Source organism: Suncus etruscus, chromosome 10, assembly GCF_024139225.1.
Source record: "Suncus etruscus isolate mSunEtr1 chromosome 10, mSunEtr1.pri.cur, whole genome shotgun sequence".
Classification (NCBI taxonomy): domain Eukaryota; kingdom Metazoa; phylum Chordata; class Mammalia; order Eulipotyphla; family Soricidae; genus Suncus; species Suncus etruscus.
The window spans coordinates 112,992,595-113,013,791 of record NC_064857.1 but is presented as its reverse complement, the minus strand read 5'-3'; the positions used below and the strand labels follow the sequence as shown (position 1 = coordinate 113,013,791).

The 21,197-nt window shown below is 36.4% G+C and overlaps 1 pseudogene; it reads right to left on the bottom strand.

Annotated features, from left to right (window-relative positions):
* Positions 1-10,732: 10,732 nt before the first annotated feature.
* LOC126021351 (uncharacterized) lies at positions 10,733-10,874 on the bottom strand (annotated as a pseudogene).
* Positions 10,875-21,197: the final 10,323 nt, after the last annotated feature.

Below are 21,197 nucleotides of genomic sequence, written 5' to 3'. Positions count from 1 at the left end.
TTTAAAGTTGGGGAAAGTAATTCCTCCCATATTCTTTTTCCCAATGTTTGCTTTAGCTATTCTAGGGTGTTCCAAATAAATTTCAAAAGTGCCTGATCCACTTCTCTGAAGAAGTCATGGGTATCTTTAGAGGGATCGCATTAAATCTGTATAATGCCTTGGGAAGTATTGCCATTTTGATTATGTTAATCCTGCCAATCCATGAGCAGGGTATGTGTTTCCATTTCCGCGTGTCTTCTCTTATTTCTTGCAGCAGAGTTTTATAGTTTTCTTTGTATAGGTCCTTCACATTTTTAGTCAAGTTGATTCCAAGATATTTGAGTTTGTGTGGCACTATTGTGAATGGGGTTGTTTTCTTAATGTCCATTTCTTCCTTATTACTATTGGTGTATAGAAAGGGCATTGATTTTTGTGTGTTAATTTTGTAGCCTGCCACCCTGCTATATGAGTCTATTGTTTCTAAAAGCTTTTTGGTAGAGTCTTTAGGGTTTTCTAAGTAGAGTATCAGGTCATCTGCAAACAATGAGAGCTTGACTTCTTCCTTTCCTATCTGGATTCCCTTGATATCTTTTTCTTGCCTAATCGCTATAGCAAGTACTTGCAGTGCTATGTTGAATAGGAGTGGTGAGAGAGGACAGCCTTGTCTTGTGCCAGAATTTAGAGGAAAGGCTTTCCACTTTTCTCCACTGAGGATAATATTTGCCACTGGCTTGTGGTAGATGGCCTTAACTATATTGAGAAAGGTTCCTTCCATTCCCATCTTGCTGAGAGTTTTGATCAAGAATGGGTGTTGGACCTTATCAAATGCTTTCTCTGCATTTATTTATATGATCATGTGATTTCTATTTTTCTTGTTGTTGATGTTGTGTATTATGTTGATAGATTTACGGATGTTAAACCAGCCTTGAATTCCTGATTGCAAACCTACTTGATCATAGTGGATGATCTTTTTAATGAGGCATTGAATCCCATTTGCCAGGATTTTTGTTGAGAATCTTTGCATCTGCATTCATCAGTGATATTGGTCTCTAATTTTCTTTTTTGGTAGTGTCTCTGTCTGGTTTAGGTATCAAGGTGATGTTGGCTTCATAAAAGCTATTTGGAAGGGTTCCTGTTTTTTTGATTTCATGAAAGAGTCTTGCCAGGATTGGTAGTAGTTCCTCTTGAAAGATTTGATAGAATTCATTAGTAAATCCATCTGGGCCTGGACTTTTGTTTTTTAGCAGACATTTGATTACGGTCTTAATTTCCTCAATAGTGATGGGTATGTTTAGATATGCTACATCCTCTATATTCAACCATGGAAGATTATAAGAGTCCAAAAATTTATCCATTTCTTCCAGGTTTTCATTTTTAGTGGCATAGAGTTTCTCAAAGTAGTTTCTGATTACCCTTTGGATCTCTACCATTTCAGTAATAATCTCTCGTTTTTCATTCCTTATCAAGTTTCTCTCTCTTTCTTTGTTAGTTTTGCCAGTGGTCTATCAATCTTGTTTATTTTTTCAAAGAACCAACTTCTTTCTTTGATCTTTTGGATTGTTTTTCGGGTTTCCACTTCATTGATTTTGGCTCTCAGCTTTGTTATTTTCTTCTGTTTCCCTATTTTTGGATTCTTTTGTTGAGTACTTTCTAATTCTATGACCTGCATCATTAAGCTATTCAGGTATGCCCCTTCTTTTTCCTGATGTGTGCTTGCAAAGCTACAAATTTTCCTCTCAGTACTGCTTTTGCTGTGTCCCATAGGTTTTGATAGTTTGTGTCTCCATTGTCATTAGTTTTCAGAAGGTTTTGATTTTCTCTTTGATTTCATTGTGGCCCCACTTGTTATTCAGTATTAGGCTGTTTAACTTCCAGGTATTAAAATTTTTCTTCTGTGTCCCTTTGTAGTTCACATATAATTTCAGGGCCTTGTGGTCAGTGAAAGTAGCCTGCAAAATTTCTATCCTCTTAATATTATGGAAGTATGTTTTATGTGTTAGCATGTATTCTATCCTGGAGAATGTCCCATGTACATTAGAGAAGAATGTGTATCCAGGCTTCTGGGGGTGGAGTGTCCTATATATATCTAGTAGGCCTCTTTCTTCCATTTCTCTGTTCAGGTCTAGTATATTCTTGTTGGGTTTCAGTCTGGTTGACCTGTCAAGTGTTGACAATGCCGTGTTGAGGTCTCCCACAATTATTGTGTTGTTATTGATATAATTTTTCATATTTGTCAAAATTTTATTAAATATTTTTCTGGCCCCTCATTCGGTGCATGTATGTTTAGGAGAGTGATTTCTTCCTGCTGTATGTATCCCTTGATTAATACAAAATGTCCATCTTTGTCCCTTACAACTTTCCTAATTATAAAGTTTGCATCATCTGATATTAGTATGGCCACTTCAGCCTTTTTATGGGTGTTGTTTGCTTGGATGATTTTCCTCCAGCTTTTTGTTTTGAGTCTAAGTTTGTTCTGACTATTCAGGTGTGTTTCTTGTAGGCAGCAGAAGGTTGGATTGAGTTTTTGATCCATTTAGCCACTCTGTATCTCTTAATTGGTGCATTTAGTCCATTGACATTGAGAGAAAGAATTGTCCTGGTAGTTAGTGCCATCTTTATATTGAAGTTTGGTGTGTCTGTTGGTCAGTCTTGTCTTAAAGTAGGCCGCTCAGTTTTTCTTTTAAGACTGGTTTCGAATGTGTAATGTTTCTGAGCTGTTGTTTGTCTGTGAAACCATGTATTGTTCCTTCAAACCTGAAAGTGAGTTTTGCTGGGTGCAGTATTCTAGGCGAAGCATTTATTTCATTGAATTTTGTCACTATGTCCCACCACTGCCTTCTGGCCTTGAGTGTTTCTGGTGACAGGTCTGCAGTAAATCTCAAGGATGTTCCCTTGAATGTAATTTCTCTTTTTGATCTTGCTGCTTTCAGAATTCTGTCTCTGTCTGTGGGATTCATCATTGTGACTAGGATGTGTTTTGGGGTGTATTTTCTGGGGTCCCTTTTAGTTGGTATTCTTTGGGCATGCAGGATTTGATCACATGTATTCATTAGCTCTGGTTGTTTCTCTTTAATGGTGTTCTTGACTGGAGATATTCCTGGAGATTTTCTTCCTGGGTCTCTGGGACTCCAATTATTCTTAAGTTGTTTTTGTTGAGCTTATCATAGACTTTTATTTTCATCTGTTCCCATTCTTTGAGTAATTTTTCCATTGTTTGATCATTTGCTTTAAGGCTTTTTTTCCAATTTCTTCTGCTGTATGGAATTGTTATTCATCTCATCTTTCAGTTTACTAATTCTATCCTCAGCTGCTGTTAACCCATGGGAAAGCTCAACCATATTTTTCTTCAATTCATCTATTGAATATTTTAGACCTGTTATTTGACTGAAATTTTGGTTTGGAGTTTTCTGATTTCTATCTTCATATTCTTTTGATTCTTATTAGTGTTCTCTTCTATACTTTCTTTGATTTCTTTGAACATCTTCTATATTGTGACTCTAAACTCCTTATCTGAGAGACTGACTAGTTGGTTGGTCATGTTCAAGTCATCAGAGTTGGCATCATCATTCTCTATGTCTGGCGATGGCCTGCATTGTTTCCCCATTGTCACACTTTTTTTTGTTGGTTTTTATACGTGTTGTGGTTGTATTCATTGGCTAAATGATGTGCACGGCCATGAAGTGAAGTTGATAGGTCGCGCTCCTCTGGCTCCTCCCTTTCTCGCGGTGTAAACGCACCTCCAGTGAAGGCTCCAGGGAATGCAAGCCGTCTGCAGATGAGCCACACAGAGGATGAAATCAGGCCAAAAATGGAGCACAGCACAGAAGACAGGCAGATAGGGGTGCTGGCATCTGAGTTCCAACAGGGTTCAGTGACTTCCCCTTTCTGGGCATGTAAGCTCACCTCCATGGAAGGCTATAGGGAAGGCCAGCCATCTGCAGATGAGTCACACACAGGATAAAATCAGGCCAAAAATGGAGCACAGCACAGAAGACAGGCAGATAGGGGTGCTGGCATCTGAGTTCCCGCAGAGTTCCTCAATTCTGTCTCTCACTGAAGCAGGCAGAATCACCGGCAGGAATGCTGATGAAATCCAGTCTCAGGCAGCTGGAAACCACATGGCCCAAGATGGCTTCTGTGCCCTTCTGACTCCCAGCAGAAACCAGCAGGAATCATTGTGTGTACGTCCGGAACCACCTGTGAAGCAGGCAGAATTGCTGATGAAATCCAGTCTTAGGCAGCTGGAAACCGCATGGCCCAAGATGGCTTCTGTGCCCTTCTGACTCCAGCAGAAACCAGCAAGAATCAGTGTGTTTACATCTGGACCCACCTCAGAAGCAGGCAGGATCACCAGCAGGAACGCTGATGAAAGCCAGTCTCAGGCAGCTGGAAACCGCATGGCCCAAGATGGCTTCTGTGCCCTTCTGACTCCAGAATACCTTTTTCAACATTTCATTATGTGCAAAGCTGGGAGTATAAAAACCCATAAAAAATATATGGCAGAAATTTGAAAAAAAACATCAAAGTTTTGAATTAGCTATCATTTAGCTCTCTGTTGATATATATATATATATATATATATATATATATATATATATATATATATATATATATATATATATATATTTGTGTGTGTGTGTGTGTGTGTAGGTGGTTCTAAAATGTAACATCGCAGCTGAAAAATACTTGTGTGAGTCATGCTTACAAAGCTCTTAAACACATACAAAAAATTCTAAGGCACCTCTCCATCACTTTTCAGATGAATAGAACCAAGAAGCTGAATCAATGTTATTTTACTCATACAAAAACTACTTTGAACTGGAAAGGTAAATACAGTAAACAATTTCAGAACACCTTGAAATGAAAAAAAATGTTCATAATCTAAAATTTTTCATGTGTATCGGCTGGAATATGACTCCCAAGAGAACATAGAGGGAAAACATAGTGAAATACTCCAACGGGTGCGGGGGGGAGAAGGAGAGAGAGAGAGAGAGAGAGAGAGAGAGAGAGAGAGAGAGAGAGAGAGAGAGAGAGAGAGAGAGAGAGAGAATAATGGGTATGGTGTTTGCCTTGAACACAGCTAAGCCAGAGTCAATCATCAACACCAGGAGTGACCACAGAGAAAAATCAAGAAACAGGAGTAAGATCTTTCTTACAGGTGTGGTCCTATTTTCTCCACTAAGTAAATAAATAAAGCTAAATAGGCACTTGTCCTGGCCCAGAAGTACTGGACAGGAGTAGAACTCACAAAACTCTTTGTGGATTCTTAATTTTGCCAAAGGGGCAGAATAAAACTGTGAAGGAACAGAGATTTTTGCTCCTAAGAGAGTCTCTTAGGGGCAATGAGAGGTACAGTGTATGTGAGTTAAATTGGGAAATATATAACACAGTAGCTAATGTTACTCCAGAGACCAGGAGTATTAGGCCAAAGGAAATCCCTCTGTGAATCAAAGTCAAGAAAAGTACCACCTCTAAACCATCATACTATCCTACTTCTATTTTTGTAGGTTAAGTATTAATTATTGGAATAGGATGAGGCCAACCCCTCTGGGATAAAAAGTCAGCATACCACTTTAGGGAAAACCTGTTTCCACTTTTATTAGCTTCCCTCCAAGTCAAGCATCACCTTCTACTTCTTTGTACATCCTTATGAGATGGATATACAAATTACTATGCACAATTACTGATGGACTGTTGGACAATATATTATTTTTTCTATAAAGGTCATTAATTTATGAGGACTATTAATTAGGCCATTTAGTTCTAGATATGAAACTGCTCTCTATTTTATTTCTCATGCCAAATTATGTTCAGCAAGCATGTCAGAGGTTCTGTAATAAAAACAAATTAAATACCTTTAAATATATAAATCCTTAATTAAATTATTAAAATTTCTTCTATTAACAAATTCCAGATATAAATGAAAGCTCAAAGATAAACACTCTTGCCTTATGTTAAGTTACAAGTTATATTTTCTCTAATATTACATTCTGTTTATTTCATATAAAATTAATCTATAACATTTAACTACATGGTAAATGGCCTTCTTTAAAATTTTCCAGAAAAATATATATAGAGAAACCATTTGCACCTAAATCACTTCCAAATTTTATGCTTTATAGAATATGCTGAGAGCCTGGGTTCTACTTCTACCTTGGATTGATTTTCTACTATGTTTTCAGATGCTTTTAAATTATATTGTATATACTGGGGCTGGTGAGGTGGCACTAGAGTAAGGTGCCTGCCTTACAAAAGCTAGCCAAGGAAGGACCGCGGTTCGATCCCCAGCATCCCATATGGTCCCCCCAAGCCAGGGGCAATTTCTGAGCACTTAGCCAGGAGTAACCCCTGAGCATCAAACGGGTGTGTCCCAAAAAACAAAAAAAATATATTGTATATATCTTCCAATTTCCAACTTTCAGTTCTATTCTTCTTTACTATCCCAAAAAGTAGAGTTACATTGGAAGAGAAATGCAAGGATGCAGAAATGTTTCACCTCCCACCTCCAAGTGGTCACAGACTTAAAAGTAAATTTGGGGAGGAGGGAGATTTGGGACATTGGTGGTGGGAATGTTGCACTGGTGAAGGGGGGTGTTCTTTACATGACTGAACCTCAACTACAATCATATTTGTAGTTAAGGTGTTAAATAAAGATATTAATAATAAAAAATGCATATCAAAGAAGTAAATTTCTATGGACACCACCCTCAGGAACCACTGCCACTGCTAGGAATCTATTGTTCTCACACTCCATGGCAGCACTGGCTGTTTTTTCTGGTTTGCTCCCCAGAATATGGCAATTTGCATATTCCTCCTGTAGCTAACGGGACTGTTTTTCAGAATTAGAGAGTAGCCTAACCTAGTTGAAATCTGGGTTTGTTCTTTTGTCCAAAGAGGGAATTTTTGGTTCCTCCTATAAAGAGCAGCCAGTGCTGTCTCCAAAGTATATCCCCAAACTGCTTCTGCCTTCCATCGACAGTTCTAATCTCCCTACTCTCTCGCACCCCACTTCAGGTTCATTAGTCTACCTAGAAGAGGACTTTCTGGTTCCTTCAACGACTCTAGCATGTCAATTCAGTTATTTCAATTTATAACAGATGTTTCCAGGCAGATTGGATCCATCACTTCTTTCTCTTAGAAAATATACAGCTCAAAATCCAACTGAACAAGCCAATGAACTAGTTGGTAATATTTCTTTCATACTCAGATAACCTAGTGTGTTTAAGAAAGCAATCTCTAAAGCAGATATACCTCTACCTACCTCTTATAAAATCAATTCAACAGATAACTCTCTTAAACACCCTTAAATACCAGAATTTTAACCCACAAATTGCAAGGACAATGGGAAAACTAAGACAGACAACTAATTAGGGGTATGGAGAGAAACTGGCAAATTTCCAAGTTCACCAAAGGCCTGAGCCTTATAGATGAGGACCTAAAATTAACAAGTAATGTTTTAGCAGCAGAAATCAAAGAGTCACTAGACTGAAAAATTAAGCAATATATTGATAAACAATTTAAAGAAATCAAAGAACTCCTTCAGAAGATGAGAATCCATACAAATAAAACTAAAGGAACTAAAATCATGTTAGCAAGTCTTAGTAGCAGAGTTACACAGGTGGAGAACCACATAGACACACTTGAAGATTGATAAAGAAATAAAAAAATAAAGGACAGACAAAACAATAAAAGAAAATGAACAAGGACAAGAAAAATAATATTTGAAATATAGGAATGCCAGAGGAGAAGATAAAAGAAAAGGAGAAGAACAAGTGGTGAGGGAGAAATAGCAGAGAAATTTTCCACTCTCTGGAAAGAGGCTGCTGTACAAACCCAAGAAGCTAAAAGAGTGACACACAAAATACACTCTAACAGAACAGCACCAAAAACATGTAGTAATGGCAAAAATAAGAGAGAGATGGACTCTGAAAAGCAGTAAGGGAGAAGAAAAAACTGAAATGTAAAGGAAATAAGATAAAAATTAATCAGATCTCCTAAAATAAATAGTAAATAAAAATTAAATCAGACCAATGAAAGAAAATTTGAACCTAGAGTACACTACCCAGCTAGACTCTCATTTATATGGGAGGAAGGAAAAAAACATTCTCAGACAAAAAGAACTTGCAATATTTGTGCTAACAAGACCAACTCTAAATGAACTACATATAGATCAATTATAAAGACCAAATATCCAATTGTAACAGCAAGAACTCTATACAATATAATGACACAATAGTCTTTTCTGTAAACAGATTCCTTAAATGTCAATGGACTAAACTATCCCATCAAAAGGCACAGAGTAGCTTGTTGGATCAGGAAACAAAACACAGCCATCTGCTGCCTGCAGGAAACACACTTAAAATTTTAGGATAGACAAAGACTCAGAGTAAAAGGAGGAAAAACAATTATACAAGCTACTGGAAAACAAAATAAAGGCTGGGACAGCAATAGTTATAGCAGACCAAATTGCATTTAACCTCAAGAAAATACTTAGAAACAAGTATGGGCACTACTTATTGGTCAGGGGAACAATAGGCCAAGAAGTACTAACTCTGATCAACATTTACACACCAAACATGAAAAAGTATGTAAGGCTCTTACTCACAAACCTAAGAAAACATATAGATGGAACGTGGTAATAGTGGAAGATTTCAACATGCTACTATTGCCACTGGACAGGTCCACTAGGCAGAGCACTAGCAAAGACATAAGAGCCCTGACTGGGAAAATATAAGAGCTGTGAATAATGGATCCATACAGGGTCTTTCATCACCAAAAATTATTATACATATTTCTCAAGTGAACATCAAAACTTCTCTAGGATAGACCATATTTTAGAATAGAAGTCTAACTTACATAAATTCATATATATAATAATTATAACAATCAGATCACAGCACCACCAAGATCAAGATTTATAAAAAAAAAGATGTGGAGAAAATATAACATCTGGATACTAAACAACAAGCTGTTCAACAATAGCTGGATCAAAGAGTAAATCAAGGAAGAAATAAAGAGATTTCTTGAGACCAATGAAAATTACCAAAATCTATGTGACACAGCTAAAGCAGTAATTAGGGAGAAACTCATAGCAATACAGGCTTACATTAGGAAAAAAGAAAACAAATTTAACACCTAAAGTCACAATTTAATACCTAGAAAACCAACAGCAAAAAAAACAAAAAACAAAACAAAAAAACCCCAACAAAATACAAGTGGAAGATAAGAAATAATAATAATAACAATAATAAAAACCAGAGCAAAAATCCACAATATAGAAGCATGGAAAACAATACAAAGAATTGATAAAACTAGGAGCTTATTTTTTTGGGAAAAAAAATAGGCCAACTGTTGACAAGACTAACAAGGTAAAAAAAAAAATAAAATTTTCAACTGAATCAGATCAAAAATACAAAGGGAGATATAACAACAGAACCATAAGAAATAAATAAATCAGAGTTTATTATGAATGACTGTTCTCTCTTAAACTAGAGAACCTAGAAAAATGGACATATTTCTGGAAAAATATTATCTCCCAAAACTGAAAGAGGAGAAAGCAGAATGTCTCAACAGGACAATAACAACTAAGTAAATTGAAACTGTAATTAAGAAATTTCTCAATAATAAAAGTCCAGGACCAGATGGTACTATGGGTGAGTTTTATAAAACATTCAGAGAATGTTGATCCGTAGATTCCTATTACTTCAAAGAGATCGGAATTCTCCTTAATATTCTCTATGAAATAACATTATGCTCATTTCCAAAGCTGACAGAGATACTACCAAGAAAGAAAACTATAGACCAGTCTTACTAATGAACATGATTGCAAAAATTGTTAATAAAATCTTAGCAAACTGAATACAACAACACATAAAAAAGATTATATATCATGACAAAATGGGTTTCATCCCAGAGATGTAAGATGGTTCAATATATCAAATAAATCAGCAGCATATATCACAGCCATAAAAAAGAATAAACATTGCATGATCATTTAAATCAATGCAGAGAGAACCTTTGAAAAAAATCAAAACTAAATTATGATTAAAACCTTCACAAAATAGGTTTTTGGGGTTTCTTTTGGGGGGGGTCACACCTGGCAGCGTTCAGGGATTACTCCTGTCTCTACACTCAGAGACCGCTCCTGGCAGGCTCTGGGGACTATATGGGAAGCCGGGATTCAAACCACCGTCCTTCAGGATGCAAGGCAAACGCCCTACCTCCCTGTTATCTCTCCAGCCCCACAAAATAGGTTTTAAAAGAACCTTCTTCAAGATAGTAACAGCTACCTTTTATAAGTTCCTATCAGTCTTGCAATCTTGCAAGTTGCTGCAATATGAATAAAACTGGAAGATATTGTTTTAAATGAAGTAAGCCACTCAAAGAAGAAAGATATTATTTATATGTAGCATTTAGAATAACTGCACGAAGAAATGCAATATTCTAAATGGAAATTGTCTCAAACACAATGGCCCCAGAGTATAGCGAGGAGAAGGAAAGAAACTGAGTTGGAAGAAGGGAAACATATATATGAAAGGACGGGGGCCAGAGACTAAATGGCCTCATGTGCATTGGTAGAGTTTAAAAAAGGACAGATCTAAATATCCAAGCCAAAAACAACAATGAAATCAAGAGACCCAAACTTTAAGAATCTAAACTTAAAATGGGCCTGTTATACTGGCAGGCTGGGGGCCAGTGAGAGGTGGTATGGGATGCACTTAGGGAACATTGGTGGAATGAGGTGAACGTTGTGGTGGGTTTGGCCCTGATTCATTGTAATATGTCTTAAACTCAACCATAAAAGACATGTAAAAAACAATGGTTCAATAAAATGAAATTTAAACTGATAAGAACAGATACTACACTTGATCTTAGCCAAAAGGCCGAGAAGCGATAATAAAATAAAATTTAAAACAAGAAAATTTCAACTTATTCAGAATAAAAAATCTTGTGGACTAAATGTTTGAACAACCATTTTTCCTTTTTAGTAATGTTAAACTTCTAAAATTCTGTAACTTTTGGAAAAAACTAATGTTTTTTATTTAAACAACTTTATTACATACATAATTGTGCTTGGGTTTCAGTCATGTGCAACATTTCCATCACCAATGTCCCAATTCTCCCTCCTCCCCACCAAACACTTGCCTGTACTCTACACAGGCTTTCTATTTCCCTCGTATATTCTCATTATTAGGATAGATCAAAATGTAGTTATTTCTCTAACTAAACTCATCCCTATTTGCGGTGAGCTTCATGAGGTGAGTTGTAACTTCCAGCTCTTTTCTCTTTTGTGTCTGAAAGTTATAATTGCAAGAATGTCTTTCATTTTTCTTCAAACCCATAGATGAGTGAGACCATTCTGCATGTTTCTCACTGTCTCAAACTTATTTCACTCAGCATAATAGATTCCATGTACATCCATGTATAGGAAAATTTCATGACTTCATCTCTCCTGACAGCTGCATAATATTCCATTGTGTATATGTACCACAGTTTCTTTAGCCATTTATCTGTTGAAGGGTATCTTGGCTGTTTCCAGAGTCTTGCTATGGTAAATAGTGCTGCAATGAATATAGGTGTAAGGAAGGGATTTTTGTATTGTATTTTTGTGTTTCTAGAGTATATTCCTAGGAGTGGTATAGCTGGGTCGTATGAGAGCTCGATTTCCAGTTTTTGGAGGAAACTCCACATTGCTTTCTATAAATGTTGAACTAGACGGCATTCCCACCAGCAGTGGATAAGAGTTCCTTTCTCTCCACATCCCTGCCAACACTGCTTGTTCTCATTCTTTGTGATGTGTGCCAATCTCTGTGGTGTGAGGCGGTACCTCATAGTTGTTTTGATTAGCATCTCCCTGATGATTAGTGATGTGGAGCATTTTTTCATGTGTCTTTTGGCCATATGTATTTCTTCTTTGTCAAAGTGTCTGTCCATTTCTTCTCCCCAATTTTTGATGGGATTATGATGTGTTTTTTTTTTTTGTTGTTGTTGTTGTAAAGTTCTGTCAGTGCCTTGTATATTTTGAAGATTAGACCCTTATCTGCTGGGTATTGGGTGAATAGTTTCTCCAACTCAGTGAGGGGGCTCTTGTATCCTGGTGCTATTTCCTTTGAAGTGCAGAAGCTTCTCAGCTTAATATATTCCCATCTGTTAACTTCTTTCACTTGCTTGGAGAGTACAGTTTGCTCCTTGAAGACGCCCTTAGTCTCAATGTCCTGGAGTGTTTTACCTACATGTTGTTCTATATATCTTATGGTTTCGGGTCTGATATCGAGGTCTTTCATCTATTTGGATTTAACCTTCGTACATGATGTTAGCTGGGGTCTAAGTTCAATTTTTTGTAAGTGGCTAGCCAGTTGTGCCAACACCACTTGTTGAAGAGGCTTTCTTTGCTCCATTTAGAATTTCTTGATCCTTTAACAAAAATTAGGTGATTGTATGTCTGGGGAACATTCTCTGAGTATTCAAGCCTATTCCACTGATCTGAGGGCCTGCCTTTATTCCAATACCATGCTCCTTTTATAACTATTACTTTGTAGTACAGTTTAAAGTTGGGGAAAGTAATTCCTCCCATGTACTTTTTCCAAACGATTGCTTTAGCTATTCTAGGGTATTTATTGTTCCAAATTAATTTCAAAAGTGCCTGACCCACTTCTTTGAAGAATGTCATGGGTATCTTTAGAGAGATCACATTAAATCTGTACAATGCTTTGGGGAGTATTGCCATTTTAATGATGTTAATCCTGCCAATCCATGATCAGGGTATGTGTTTCCATTTCCGCGTGTCCTCTCATTTCTTGCAGCAGAGTTTTATAGTTTTCTTTGTATAGGTCCTTCACATTTTTAGTCAAGTTGATTCCAAGATATTTGAGTTTGTGTGGCACTATTGTGAATGGGGTTGTTTTCTTAATGTCCATTTCTTCCTTATTACTATTGGTGTATAGAAAGGCCATTGATTTTTGTGTGTTAATTTTGTAGCCTGCCACCTTCCTATATGAGTCTATTGTTTCTAGAAGCTTTTTGGTAGAGACTTTAGGGTTTTCTAAGTAGAGTATCAGGTCATCTGCAAACAGTGAGAGCTTGAATTCTTCCTTTCCTATCTGGATTCCCTTGATATCTTTTTCTTGCCTAATCGCTATAGCAAGTATTTCCAGTGCTATGTTGAATAGGAGTGGTGAGAGAGGACAGCCTTGTCTTGTGCCAGAATTTAGAGGAAAGGCTTTCCGTTTTTCTCCATTGAGGACAATATTTGCCTCTGGCTGTGGTGGATGGCCTTACCTATATTGAGAAAGGTTCCTTCCATTCCCATCTTGCTGAGAGTTTTGATCAAGAATGGGTGTTGGACCTTATCAAATGCTTTCTCTGCATCTATTGATATGATCATGTGATTGCTATTTTTCTTGTTGTTGGTGTTGTGTATTATGTTGATAGATTTACGAATGTTAAACCAGCCTTGCATTCCTGGGATGAAACCTACTTGATCGTAGTGGATGATCTTCTTAATGAGTCATTGAATCCTATCTGTCAGGATTTTGTTGAGGATCTTTGCATTTGAATTCATCAGCAATATTGTCTCTAATTTTCCTTTTTAGTAGCGTCTCTGTCTGGTTTAGGTATCAAGGTGATGTCGGCTTCATAAAAGCTATTTGGAAGTGTTCCTTTTTTTTTTTTATTTCATGAAAGTGTTTTGCCAGGATTGGTAGTAGTTCTTCTTGAAATGTTTGAAAGAATTCATTAGTAAATCCATCTTGGCCTGGACTTTTGTTTTTGGGCAGACATTTGATTACTGTTTTAATTTCCACAATAGTGATGGGTGTGTTTAGATATGCTACATCCTCTTTATTCAACCATGGAAGATTATAAGAGTCCAAAAATTTATCCATTTCTTCCAGGTTTTCATTTTTAGTGGCATAGAGTTTCTCAAGGTAGTTTCTGATTACCCTTTGGATCTCTACCATATCAGTAGTGATCTCTAGTTATTCATTCCTTATCAACTTTCTCTCTCTTTCTTTATTAGTTTTGCCAGTGGTCTATCAATCTTGTTTACTTTTTCAAAGAACCAACTTCTGCTTTTATTGATCTTTTGGATTTTTTTGGTGTTTCCACTTCATTGATTTCGGCTCTCAGCTTTGTTATTTTCTTCTGTCTCCTTAATTTTGGGTCCTTTTTTTTGAGTACTTTCTAATTCTATGAGCTGCATCATTAATCTATTCAGGTATGCCACTTCTTTCCTGATGTGTGATTGCCAAGCTATATATTTTCCTCTCAGTACCGCTTTTGCTGTGTCCCATAGGTTCTGATAGTTTGTGTCTCCATTGTCATTTGTTTTCAGGAAGGTTTTGATTTTCTCTTTGATTTCATCTTGGACCCACTGGTTATTCAGTATTAGGCTGTTTAACTTCCAGGTATTAAAGTTTTTCTTTTGTGTTCCTTTGTAGTTCACATATAATTTCAGGGCCTTATGATCAATGAAAGTAGCCTGCAAAATTTCTATCCTCTTAATATTATGGAAGTATGTTTTATGTGTTAGCATGTATTCTATCCTGGAGAATGTCCCATATACATTAGAGAAGAATGTGTATCCAGGCTTCTGGGGGTGGAGTGTCCTGTATATATCTACTAGGCCTCTTTCTTCCATTTCTCTGTTCAGGTCTAGTATATTCTTGTTGGGTTTCAGTCTGGTTGACCTGTCAAGTGTTGACAATGCCGTGTTGAGGTCTCTCACAATTATTGTGTCATTATTGTTTTATTTTTCATATTTGTCAACAATTTTATTAAATTTTTTCTGGCCCTTCATTCGGTGCATATATGTTTAGGAGAGTGATTTCTTCCTGCTGTATGTATCCCTTGATTAATACAAAATGTCCATCTTTGTCCCTTACAACTTTCCTAAGTATAAAGTTTGCATCATCTGATATTAGTATGGCACTTCAGCTTTTTTATGGGTGTTGTTTGCCTGGATGATTTTCCTCCAGCCTTTTATTTTGAGTCTAAGTTTGTTCTGACTATTCAGGTGTGTTTCTTGTAGGCAGCAGAAGGTTGGATTGAGTTTTTTGATCCATTTAGCCACTCTGTGTCTCTTAACTGGTACATTTAGTCCATTGACATTGAGGGAAAGAATTGTCCTGGTAGTTAGTGCCATCTTTATATTGAAGTTTGGTGTGTCTGTTGGTCAGTCTTGTCTTAAAGTAGGCCATTCAGTTTTTATTTTAAGACTGGTGTTGAATGTGTAAAGTTTCTGAGCTGTTGTTTGTCTGTGAAACCATGTATTGTTCCTTCAAACCTGAAAGTAAGTTTTGCTGGGTACAGTGTTCTAGGCGAAGCATTTATTTCATTGAGTTTTGTCACTATGTCCCACCACTGCCTTCTGGCCTTGAGTGTTTCCAGTGACAGGTCTGCAGTAAATCTCAAGGATGTTACCTTGAATGTAATTTCTCTTTTTGATCTTGCTGCTTTCAGAATTCTGTCTCTGTCTGTGAGATTCGTCATTGTGACTAGGATGTGTCTTGGGGTGTATTTTCTTGGGTCCCTTTTAGTTGGTATTTTTGGGCATGCAGGATTTGATCGCACATATTCATTAGCTCTGGTTGTTTCTCTTTAATGGTGTTCTTGACTGGAGATTTTCCTGGAGATTTTCTTCCTGGGTCTGGGACACCATGATTCTTATGTTGTTTCTGTTGAGCTTATCATTCTATTTTCATCTGTTCCCATTCTTTGAGTAATTTTTCCATTGTTTGATCATTTGCTTTAAGGCTTTTTTTCAATTTCTTCTGCTGTATGGAATTGTTATTCATCTCATCTTTCAGTTCAACCATGTTTTTCTTCAATTCATCTACTAATTTTCTCAGACCTGTTATTAGACCTGAAATTTTAGTTTGGATTTTTTTGATTTCTATCTTCATATTCTTTTGATTATTATTAGTGTTCTTTTCTATACTTTCTTTGAGTTCTTTGAACATCTTCTATATTGTGACTCTAAACTCCTTATCTGAGAGATTGACTAGTTGGTTGGTCATGTTCAAGTCATCAGAGTTTGCATCGTCATTCTCTATGTCTGGCACTGGCCTGCGTTATTTCCCCATTGTCACACTTGTATTGTGGGTTTTTCTACATGTTGTGGTTGTATTCATTGGCTAAATGATGTGCATGGCCATGAAGCGAAGTGGAGAGGCCGCTCTCCTCTGGCTCCTCCCTTTCTAGGTGTGTAATCTTACCTCCAGGGAAGGCTTCAGGTAAGACGAGCGTCCACAAATGAGCCACACACAGGATGAAATCAGGCCGCAAATGCAGCACAGCACAGAAGACAAGCAGATAGGGGTGCTGGCATCTGAGTTCCAGCAGAGTTCAGCGGCTTCCCCTAAAATACTAATTTCTATGTTCCATCTCTCTATCAAGATGTTCTGATGACATTTGCCCTTTTTTAATTAAATGATCCTATTAAATGAGCCTATTAAATGTGGTAGGAAAAATACCAACCTGAGCCAAAGCCATTGCAGAGTGGGTAGGGTAGTTGTCTTACATGCTACCAACCTGCATTTAATCCTCAACATTCATATGATCTGCAAATTCCCCAGAGTGTACCTGATCCTATATAGAGCTAGAAGTAATCCTTGAGCATTAGGTGTGGCCCAGAAACAAAAACAAAACAAAAACATAAAAAGTCAAGCTTACCTAAGAGGCCTTTGTTACACTTTCCTCAGGGACTTATTTGGTTGTTTAACCTTGCTGTATGGATAAAATAGTTTTTTGGAGTAGAGCAATAGTACAAAGAGTAGGGTTTACACACCACACACTACAGACACAGGTTCAGTCTTGGGAATCCTATATAGTCTAGTGTCTGTCCTCTGTGCAGAACCAAGAATAAGCCCTGCGTATCACTGGATATGATCCAAAATTTAAAAAATATTTTTACTAACCTAAGCTCATATATATTTTTCCTATTTTTCTAATCATTGCAAGACACTTTGATAAATTACTTCTGACATTTAAAGTGCAGCTCTAGAATTCATCTTCTCATTAAAAGTAAAAAAAGGAAATAATCCTCCCTTTTGGCCTTATTAGTGGATGGCCCACTTTTAAAATAAATGCTTTCACTATACTGACAGATATAGATGTAGAATTTTTAGAAAACCAAGAAAAGTATACAAAAGTAATAAGGCACTTAAGGCCCTATTTCACAAGAGAAATATCAGTGCTTTCATTTAGATTTATTAGCTTTATATTTGGGAAGTATTTCCTTTAATTGATACCAGGCGAATTACTCATAAATTAATCTATTTATTAAGTGAAATTATAAATTGTGTTTTTCTATAAGAATTAAGATCTAATAAAATACCCATAATTGGCTTGAGTGATAGTACAGGTATATAGGGCATTATTTGTGTTTCACACATCTCACCAAGGTTTGATTCCATGTGGTTCCTCAAGTACCCACCGTGGTCCCTTAAGCATCATCAGAGGTGATGCGAGTGCAGATTCGGGAATAAACCCTGAATATTACCACCAAAAAAAATACCGAGTTTTTTTTTTTTCTTTTTTTTTAGAAATGGTTAAATCATTCTAAATTCAACCTAAAGAATAGGCATTGGTGGAGGGAATGCTGCACTGGTGAAGGGGGGTATTTTGTTTATAACTGAAACCCAACTACAAACATACTTGTAATCATGGTGCTTAAATAAAGTTTTATATTTAAAAAAAAGAAAGAAAATTTTGGGGCCCAACTTCAACACTGAATTTTTTACAGAGATGCCTAACCAACTAAAACTCCAGGTACGCCAGCATTGGTTGATGTAACAAGAATTTTGTCAGAGTGAGTGTGGGTATCGCTCCTCCCTCTCCCTTTTGGTACTTCTGGAAGGCCTGGCAGCTGAAATCACACCCCACAGCTGCCATCGCCATGTTTGCATTTGGCAATTTACATAGACTAATTCTATTTTTGAAATAGATAACCAAGCTGTGAAAAATCATGTGTGCACAGGCCTTACAGGTAGAAATCATGGGAGAAGGGTTAAAGTCCTTGCTGAAATTTTGCTGAAACCTCACCAGCTGGACCAATCTCCCACAACCCCTCTTCTCCAATTGACCTACTTTTCACTGAACCACTGATCTCTGCCAATACCTAACAGTCAAACCTATAGCTATTTGGACTGACATCACAAGAACTTTGTCAGAGTGTGATCAGTTACACTCCCCCACCTACTCTTAAGTCCAGAAGGCCTGATATCGAAAAACATGGTTCAGAACACCACAATATCAGCCACAATGCTTTGTAATTCATGGAACAGTTTTTAGTTGTGAAGCTTCTGTACCCATGATATTTAGTAGCTTAGTTCGCATCTCTTTCGAGAATAAAATGAGTCTAAGAATATGGCCACTGAGCAGATATGGCAGCAGTTCCGTGGCAGGAATCAGGCTGCCAATCTTTCAATATTAAAAGTTTTAATCAATATATTCCTTGACTTAACAATTCAGTATAAGTAAACCTTAAAAATTATATTAGTAATTTGCAAAAACATTTCCAAAGGGTACTTTTGAGAAAAATATGTGTTTAGGCACTGCTGGTATAGGTGATCGAATTCATAATACTTTTTAATTCATAAAAGATTAATTGGTAATAAATGGAAGAACAAGCTCTTTATATATTTATTTGTTTCCTTTACATTTCCTTTTCTCATATCTTTTTACTCTCTGATTCTTTAATAGCCTCTTCTCTACCCTAAAGGTACTTCCCCATTTTTATTGGAAAACTTCCTAATATAGATCAGTCTTTCTGGCCACTAGCTATATTATCTTTAAATATTATTACCATAATATCTTTTTTGATATACTGCATGAGGGCTATAATTCTGACTCTAATCCTCTCTATATGACCCTTTTGCTCAGCACAATACTATCCATATTCATATATGAATAAAAATATTTCATTACAAAATTTTTCATAACAGCTGAATAGTGTTCTATTGCGTAGATGCATCATTGTTTCTTTATTACTCACCTCACTCATTTGTTCTAGGGTTGTTTCCAAATTCTGGCTATTTTGAGTAGTGCTACCATGCATATAGGAATGCAGATGTCTTTTTTATATTGGGATTTTATAGTATACTTCTAGGAGCAATATGGCTAGCATATGGGTGCTCAATTTTTAGTCTTTTGATGAATATCCATATTACTTTTCAAAAAGAATGAACTAGTCAACATTTCTACCATTAGTGAATAAGACTCCCTTTCTTCCACATCTATGCCAGCATTGGTTTTATTCGTTCTTCGTGATGTGTGCCAGTCTCTGTGCTGTGAGATGACATCTCATAGATGTTCTGATTTGCATTTCCCTCAAAATTAGTGATGTAGAACATTTTTTCATGTGCCATTATCCATCTGTATTTCTCCTTTGAAGGAGTATCTGTTCATCACTTCTTCCCATTTTTAGATGTTAGATTTTTTTCTTGTTAATCTCTATCAGTGCCTTACACATCTGAGATACTCCTTATATTAATTTCTTATATCCTTTATGAAAGGGGTATTGTATAAATAGATTTTCACACTCCATAGTCAGGTTTTATATCCTGGTCACCATTTCGTTTGAGGTGCAGAAACTTCTTAGTTTAATGTAATTCCATTCGTTTATCATTGCTTCTATTTGCTTGGTCACTCAGGAGTATCTCTTTAGCTTCAGTGTTATAAAGTGTTTAGCCTATGTTTTTCTCTATGCACTTAAGGTTACAGGTCTTATATAAAGATCTTTAATAAATATTGGTATGAATTTTGAACATGTCACTAAAGAGAGGTCTTAGTTTACTTACTTCTGTCATGAAGATGATCAGTTTTTGTAGCACCTCTTATTGAAGATGTATTCCTTGATCTACTTCATATTTCTTTCCCATTATCAAAGAGTAATTGATCATATACTGGAGGGTCTGTATCAAGATATTCAAGCCTATTCCATTGATTTCAAAGTCTGTTTTTATTCTAATAAAATGCTATTTTAATACTACCAATTTATAGTACAGTTTGAATTTGGAGAATATGATGCCTCCCATTTTTTTCCCAAGCATTACTCTAGCTCTATCTGAACATAGAGGTGTATTTTTCCTATAAATTTCACAATTGTTTGGTCTATATTTTGAAAAAATATCAAGGGTATCCTTATAAGGATTTTATTAAATTTGTACATGCTTTAAAAATTTCTATTTTAAGTATTAAATTACTTTTATAAATTTTATTCATGCTTACTTAATTTAAATTACTTTTAATGTAATTGATTATTAATTTTACATTTATTTTTTATTATTCTATTGAAACACTTTTGATATACAGAGTACTTCATAGTTAAATTTCAATATACAGTGAGTCAAGGCCATTCCCAACACTAGTGTCAATCTCCCTCCACCAATGAACCAAGATTGCATCCTATACCACCACCCTTTTCCTGCCAATGTACTAGTATAATAGACCCACTTAGGTTTAGATTATTAAAGTTTAGATCTCTTGATTCTATTATCATTGACTTTGGCTTGGATATTTAGTTCTGTCTTTATTTTTTTCCCCACCCATGTGTCTGAGACCCCTCGGCCCCTGACCCCAGCCTTTCTTTATTCCTTTCTTCTTAGTTTTTTTCTTTTTAATTTTGAACCACATCTGGTGAAACCCAGGGTTACTCCTGGCAGCCATGCACTCAGAAATTGCTCCTGGTTCAGGGGACCATATGGGATTCCAAGGGATAGAACTGTGGTTCGTCCTGGTTCAACCATGTCAAGACAAATGCCCTACTGCTGTACCATTGCTCCAGCCCCTTTCTTCTTAGTTTTAATTTTGAAAAAATGCAGAAATATGTGGTAAAACAAAGTAAGTTGTGCCCCAAGGTTCTATAAGAAGGTGGAAGCCCCTATTTAAAAAATAAAAAATAAAAAATTGAAGAAAAATTTTAAACAGGGTGTGTCTGTGGTAGGTTTTTTTTTTTAAAGGCAGAACAAAATATGAGGGGAGAAAATGGCCTAATGGCCTTCTTTGTGGTCCCAATAAAACTCAGTCATGGTAGTTACAGCTACAGTTCTGTAGTTAGAGATCTGGTATTTTCACAGATCTGATGTTGAAGTCAAGTTATCACGGAGCGTCTTCTGGTTTTATCTCACAGAGAATTCTATCTGAAAGCAAGTTGTTGTTGTTACCAAGTCATCGGTGTGTCATATGAACACACTCTGAAGTAAATTGGTGCCAGAACA